This window comes from Meleagris gallopavo, chromosome 1 (assembly GCF_000146605.3).
Source record: "Meleagris gallopavo isolate NT-WF06-2002-E0010 breed Aviagen turkey brand Nicholas breeding stock chromosome 1, Turkey_5.1, whole genome shotgun sequence".
NCBI classification, from domain to species: domain Eukaryota; kingdom Metazoa; phylum Chordata; class Aves; order Galliformes; family Phasianidae; genus Meleagris; species Meleagris gallopavo.
Window position 1 is genome coordinate 89,987,098 of NC_015011.2, and position 7,987 is coordinate 89,995,084.

At 42.6% G+C, this 7,987-nt stretch overlaps 1 long non-coding RNA gene across 1 annotated transcript; it reads left to right on the forward strand.

Annotated features, from left to right (window-relative positions):
- The first annotated feature begins 1,104 nt into the window (after window positions 1–1,104).
- LOC104913836 lies at window positions 1,105–7,827 on the forward strand. The gene is made up of 4 exons (XR_004161839.1): window positions 1,105–1,358; window positions 2,256–2,396; window positions 3,104–3,236; window positions 7,743–7,827. It is a non-coding gene; the product is annotated as an uncharacterized LOC104913836 (long non-coding RNA).
- Window positions 7,828–7,987: the final 160 nt, after the last annotated feature.

Sequence of the window (7,987 nt, forward strand, 5' to 3'; positions counted from 1 at the left end):
TTTATGACTATCCTCAAAATGAGAAATCACTTGCACATCTGCAAGGGTTACTGTGGTGGGAAAGTGGGTAGCTTTTAATTAAATGCTGCTTATGATTGTGGTTTTGTTCTAAATTTCAGTTTCAGTTCAACCAGTTTTACATCAGCGTAACTTTTTTTGGTTTGGTTAAAATTAGCCTTTCAACTGACCAAGTTCATTTGAGATGCAAGCAATTACTTAGAAAAAGGAAGGGAGGGAGGAAGGGAGGAAGGAACTTTTCCTGCTTGCTGCTGCTTTCCCTTCATTTAACACCATCTTGTCTTCATAGGCCAATGCAGACCTGGACAGTGACATGTTAGATGCTATATGAAATGATGGGAACCTGCACAGTTTCAGTACTGCATGCACTTCCCTGGAACGCAAGGTTGTGCAGCACTGGTGCTTACAGGGGCTGTGTTGCCTGAAGGTGATACCTGAACTACTGTTTCCTACTCCAGATGTGTGTACTTCTGTGCATTGTGTTTTACAAAGCCCACAGTGTTTTGTCTGGTCAGAGTGGAGCTGCTTTGTTTTTTGTTTTTCAGGCTCTGAGACATCAGTGGATCTACCTTTTGGACTGTGATGTAGAAACCAAGCAGGAAGACCTGCAGGTTTAAGAGAGGCATATTGTGACAATAAATGCCTAACGTATGAATATTGCTTACTTGCTGTTCTTATCACTACACCTTGCACACATCTCAGTTGGTGGCATGGGACAGAAAGAACGGCTGCTGAGCCAGACAGTTGGCTGAGGTCTGTCCTAGTGCCATGGGCTACACATTCTTGTATATGCATTGTGAAAAGAGGCCATGTGGTTGCGAATCATTTAGACAAAAGTAACAAGACAACATTTAATTTCAGAATTAAACTTTCTGATCATAACGTACATACAAGATGCAAGAAAAATAATAGAATCATAGAATCTTTTGAATTGGAAGAGACCCTTAAAGGTCATCCAGTCTAACTCCCCTGCAATGAACAGGGGCAGCTACAGCTCCATCAAGTGCTCATAGCCCTGATTTGGGTCTCTCCAGGGATGAGGCATCCACTGCCTCTCTGGGCAACTGTTCCAGTGCCTCACTAACCTTATCATAACAAACTTTTTTCCTTATATCCAACCTAAATTCTCTCCTCTTTTAGTTTCAAACCATTTCCCCTTGATTGAGATCAATAAATCTAACATGTACAGTACATGTTTTGACAACTAAATTTTCATTACAGAGCAAATGGGGATGTTTGGAAGAAATCCTATATTTTTTTCGTAAAATCAGCAGGACTTGTTGTAACTACTATCTTGATTGCACTGATACAGCATTTTCAGAAGTGTGGACACAGGACAGGTAACACTTTTCAACACTTAAATAGCTTGTTTAAATAGCAATTTATGTGTAGATCTACGTCTCTGCATTTCGGGAAATATCTGACTTCAGTTTTTACTATGAATTCAATTAAGGCCAGCAAACTGCAACTTCATGTTGCTGTCAGTGCTGTCAGGTAACTACTGGGCTGAAAACAATTTAACCTTCCCAAATCCATGACAACTTTGCATGGTATGGATAAAGCTGATTGCTTCCCCATTTGTTTGAGGTTTTAATCTAAATTGAAGATCTTTTGGTTTGTTAGTTCTGAATAGCTTACCTTCAAATGGAAGCAGTATGGGATTGATGAATTCCTTTTCCTGCAGTAATCATAGATCCATTATAACTGGAAAAGACCTCTAAGATCACCCAGTCCAACCATCATCACCAACATGCCCACAAAACATGTCCCTCAGTGCCACATCTACCCTTTTCAACGCATAATGATAGGAGAAATTGGGTTTGCAGAGTGTGGATGAAGGATCGTGGCCTTCTGACAAGACTCTGTTATTGCCTGGGGGTGTTTTGCAAAGTTTGTTCAGCACATAGGTAATGAAGCCAAAAGACAGTTTGTCTCATCTGATAGGAAGGAGTGGATATTTGGAAGGCTTAAACAGTCTAAGAGGAAAGGAAAGCTCTAAGAAAAGAGGAGCGTGTACTTGAGATGGAAGAAGGTGCATGAAATGACTGAAGAAATATAAGATCAGTGAGTAGAAGTATTAGCTTTTATGTCCTCCTGGGCATTACTTTTCTCTAGTGAGTGGTAAGCTATAGGCAAATGAGCTAAATGAAGAGTATGATTTTTTTTTCACTGCTCCCTGCAAATATTTCAAGTATATTTATCTGCTTTTTCACTTGATTTGGCTTAAATCTGGATAGGAGGAGCAAACTTGCAACTCGCGAGCTGGAGACTAACAGATGACAATCTTGAGCAGTATGACTGGGATGACACAGTCCTCCTTCAGTATATGTCACCACGTGGTTTTCTATTGGTTGCAAACAGGGAGCTGAGTGTGCAAGGTATGATTGACTTAATCATAATGAGTCACGTGGACAGATGTGATTCTTGGGCTGCTTTTCTGCTTGGTTTTGTAGCTGTACTAAGTGATGGAGGTAGTGGGTACAGGGAAGTGAAACCTGGATGTTCTCTTTGACAGACACAGCTGAGACCTAGGCTTCTAACTTAATTGTTTTGCTTATATTTTATCTCACAAATCTGAAACAATTTTAGAAATTAGGCTTCACCTAGAAAGCATGGATATTTCGTTTGCTATCTGCTCTGAGCAAGCTATTTCTGCTTAACCCAGATCCCCAGAATGATCTGGCTACCTATTGTTCCACAGAACAGATTCTAGTCCCTGGCCATATGTGACTCCTCTGCCTGGTGACTTCTCTGGCAGTACTGCATTCAATAGTCAGTGCCTGAGAACAACACATTGAACTACTAAGAGAAAACTGCAGAGGGAATTGTAAGGATGTTTAGGTGTAAATGCTGTGATTGTACTGGAATGTTTCCTAAGCCACTTCCTTTGTCTGAACTCTGATCCATGAGCTAGTGTTTTTCCTTTGTTCTGCTATAAAAACTTCCATTACTGCCTCAGAAGTAGCTGAAGAAGTAAGACTACCTAACGCATGGCTGTCAGAAGCCAGTCCAGGGGCTGATATCTGAACTCATTTCAGTTGTTATCCTTACTATGTTTTCAACTAACTGTTCTTTCTTCTTTCAGAAAAACCCTTGTGTGGAGGGACCTCATACTACAAACTCCGCTGAGCAAAAGAATGAAGAGTTGCTGAACAGCAGCCAAGAGACTATCCCAGGAATAGCTGACATGGATACATGTCTTGCCTCCACATTTCAAGGTAATCAGAAGCAAACACAAGGAAATAAACCAAAAGCAAAACCAAAAACTATATTAAAGCAGCAAACAAAAAGAGTGTTAACAGAATTACCTGTTAACTTGTACAGCCGATTGGAAGCAACACTCAGGTTGGGGCAAGGGAAGTACTGCTGCCCATGCACAGCACAGCAGTTGTGCTCAGTGCCTGGCCCTTTGGCCTGTGCTCAGGGGAGTGTTAGTACAGTATTCCCCCATGCTGTGGCCAGGGGCTGCTCTGCCAGTGGAGTTGAAGACTAGGCCCAAGTTACTGATGTGCAGACCTGCAGCCAGCACTATCCAAAATGCTTGAGTGTCTTTTCTCAGCAGTACTGGCAGATATGAGTGAGCTGTTGGCCAGAAGCCCTGCTTCCACCAGCACAGCATAGAGGAGAAGGTGAGCCAGTGAAAGCTTGTGATTTTTGGTTATCGGTATTCCATATCCTAAAATCATGTAGTGCACCGGGAGTTAAGGTGTTAATGTTCCAGTTCCAGGCACCTGTCTGGGAGAGAAGAAGAACTACATACCCCATGGGACTTTGTGGTCAGAGAGGAGATATAGCCCCTGGCAAGGTCACCTGATGCACTCTTCTTCGTCAGGCTCTCCTCCCTGCTGCTCAACTGGGCTGTGCATCTCACCTCAGTGCTATGGTGGAGTTGTTTGTTGCTCTGATAGGTTGTGACATGCCAAGCACTGACTGGAGTGTGGTGATGAGTGCCATGTCACCACAAGACTTGCTTGTCAAGGCAGAGGGTAGTATTTTGGGCAGTGACATGGAATATAGGATATGTTTTCAGCCACCCAATGGTTACTTTCTCCAGTGTTAAGCACATGGCATTTGCAATTTCGAGTTTGTGGTTCTGCGGCTGACAAATCAGCTGAAGGATGGGAATCAAGGAATCTCAAATGGTACAATACTACCACTGATGCACCAGTGTGGTAGTGTTCAGTGCCTGCTGTTCTTCTGCTCTTATCAACCCCCTAACAGAAAAGTCCTTAGAGAAGCTGGGAAGGTAGACAGTTACCTAATGTTCTCCATCTCCAAGGCAGCTATACCAAATACCTATTGGTACTGTTTGAGCCCTCGAAGTACCCTCTCCTGAGGTAATCTATAACAAGGATGCACAGAGCCTCTGGATCAGATGCAATGGAGTGCTTTTGCCACTCGTTCTCAGTCAGGCTCAATTCAGCCTCCAATAAAATTAGCTCTTGGGATCCCCCTCTCACTCCAGAAGTACAGACAGGTTCTGACCCTTAGTAATTTGATGGCATTAGGGTACACTGTACACCAGTTCCACTAGACACTTATACTCCTGTGGTTCTGATATGCCAGGCTGTTGAATCCACACAGCCCAATAAACCTGACTGTCCTTTTCCTCCACCTGACTGAAGGCAGGGCCCTTCTAGTTCTGGTTATTGTATTCATCACTCATGAATGCAAACCAAAAGGCTGGTTATCAAAGTCAGAAATAAGGTCAGGCTATCTACTCTGTTTGGAGAACTACCCACTGGAAAGTGGAATAGTCATTTTCCAGGAAGAACTCTCTTTTGTGATGGTTTTCCCTTGCAACTCACATATCTGTACCTCTAGGATTGAAGTGAGTTTTCCATCCCATGTCCTCATATCCTCTCCATGGTCATGCAGGTAAGACCACAGGTTAGCATGTGATGTATACCCAGTATATCTTCTGTCTTGAATTGAAAAATGCTTACTTCTGGTAGCTGAGATGCTAGTCCATGCAGGTGGGACAGAAGATTCCTTTTGAGTTGTTGATCCCTTTGAGTTGTTGGGCCACTTGGGAATGCTTCTCCACAGCTGAAACACAGGCCTTCAGAGAAGAGGAGAGAGATGTATTGCTGGAGTTGGTCAGTGAATTTATCCATCATTTGTTCTCTGTCTTTCCAGGTCATTGCTGACAGTGAGTTGGCATATAGAGATGGTGAACTCCATACAAACTCATGCCGCATGGATTGTGGAATAACGCATCTCAATTTTAGAATAATTGGTAGTTCAGGCCAACATTATACATCACCCTCAGCACAGATAATTCCCTCAGACACTGGATACCTCTTTCCATGGTGGTCCACTTGCCTGGTTGACATGTAATATTGTCCCTGTAGGGATACATTTCCTTCACAGCTGACAAGAATTGCATCTAAAGGGGGAGAGATGTTTTCATTTTTTATGATCGCTTTGTCAGCGCCCCCTTCCATAGAGAGGGATTGCAGCAACCTGGCTCCCATGCCCACTGAACGCAGGCTATCAACCCCATTATCCCAGCATTGAAGCGGCTGGGTGACAGCATGCTCACCTGGATTATGGCTGAAATCTTTCCACATATCTTGCACAGGTATCAGGCATCAGGTGGTTACTGACTCACTTATACCATCTGCCTCTTCCGTCCTGTTCTTGTGATGGCCCTGGTTTGGGCAGCCTTCATCATCCTCTTCTTGCTTCTTTACTAAATGACCTGACTTGTACTTCAGTTGTTTCTGCTTGTGGACAGGGGCAACAGTTACTGGTATAGGTTGGATCTCCTGTTCAGCTACAGGGTCTCTCACAGGGGTTGGGTCTGTCACAGGGCCTGTCGCAGGAACTGCATCTGATCCAGAGGCATTTTCTTATTTTTGAGGATGCTTGAATAACACTGAATATTTGATAGGTGCAGGTAAGACCACAGCACAATGCAGTAAGCTGTAACTCTTTGGCATTGCCAGGATCAGGTCACACCTTTTTAAAACATTCTGTCAGCTATTTAGGGGTTCCAAACCCATTGGAGGTGATAATCATGACAGATTCCTGCCCATGTCCTCTCACACACCTTGTCATCCAAACCATCCTGCCTCAGCAGGGATCTCTGTGTGCTATTTTTAAATGGTTTCTTAACCATAAATAAAACCAGAAACACATACAGAAGACATGGCAATAAAGTCATGCTAGTTTGAATATCCCAAGTATACTCAAAATTTTCAACAACTATTTTAACTTACCTAGAGTAAAGAATGTACTTGTTACATTTCCATGATAAGGTTCCTAAAGTGCAAGGATGATGGCACTGCTGAGTACTAGTACCAAAACAAATCCACAACCAGATTGTATCATAACAAGAGCATATGCTATATACAAGCTGGAAAAATCATAAATAAGCCTAGACTAGCTTTCAGAGTGATGAACAACATGGCCATAGTTAAGAAAAACAACCTTGAAAGCAAGTAAAAACTGCACTGTGAACAACAGGTTGAGATAAAAATCATTTACTAGGACAGAAAAGGAAGAGAGAAATAGTAGTAATGATGCTAATTATTATATGTACGTATATTTACAAAACAATTGATGCACAACACAATTGCTCAGCACCTGCTGACTGATGCCCAGCCAGTCCCTGAGCAGTGGCTGCTCCCTTCAGTTGTATAGTTTTCACATGATGCCATATGGCATGGAATGCCCCTTTGGGCAGTTTAGGTCAGCTGTCCTGGTTCTGTCCCCCCTCCACTCCTTGTGCCCTACCAGCTCCCTCGCCGTCAGGACAGTACAAGAAGTGGAGAAACTAAAATGTGCTTGGCTCTGTACAGCACTACTCAGTAACCACTAAAGCATTCATGTGTTGTCAACGTAGTTTTTCTCCTAATGCCAAAACATAGCATCATACCAGCCACTGTGAAGAAAATCAACTCTGGGACATACTACTGAGCTGAAACATACTATAGAGAATTCATTCATTTTCTCTACAGCACATCTAAACTTTCTCTGTGGCTTCCAATGTATCCTCCCTTCCTTATATATACCAACTACACTGCTAACTTGTGTGCATATGTATCAGTCCTGAAATTAACAGGATGGCAGTAGTAATGATATTAATACTGAGTCTTAAGTTAATTTGATTACTAGCACTTTCTCATTTTTGGGGCAGGAAAATGCTTGTGAAGATTTACTTTCTTGCATAACGCTATATGAATGGTAGGAAGGAATAAGAGATTCCTCATCATTTCCTTTTTAAGTTCATGTAGACTGAGAATGTCATTCATAAGCTTCAGTGCTTTAATTTAAAATCATATCTATAAAATGACTATCTGCTTTTATGCACCAGATGATGCTAGTTTCTATTCAGGTACAGAGTAGGCAGCAGTTTGTTGATATGTGCAGTGCTGACAGGTGACCACCATTTGCTTTGGTTTGAGATCTTGGACAGGGTGTGTTTCTGTCTAGCTTCAGAAATGATCAGCCTGTTCTGAGGAAGGTTCCAGGAAACTACAGTCAAGGCAGCTTTATTTCAAACTCTGGGAATGATCTGCAGACACGTGAAGGAAAAGAAAGTGATAGAGTGATAGTGAGTAGTCAGCATGGATTCAGAAAGTGAAGACGGTGCTTAACCAACACAGCAGCTTTCTACAGTGGGATGAGTGGCTTGGGGGATTTGGGGAGAGCAGTCAGTGTTGTTTATCTCAACTTTCAACAGGTTTTCTACATTATCTCCCATGCCTTCCTCATAGGTAAACCCATGAAGTGTGGCCTAAGTAAGTGGATTAAACACTGAAGTGGACTGAACAATGACTGAACTGCTGGGCTCAGGGATTTTGTGACTAGAGGTACAAAATCCTGTGGCTAACCAGTTCTTGGTAGTATATCCAGATATTGATACTGACCCTGTAACTGCTTAACTTCATCACTGACATAGACACTGGACAGAGTATCTATCACCTGCAAACCTGCAGAGAAAGCACAAAACTGGGAGGAG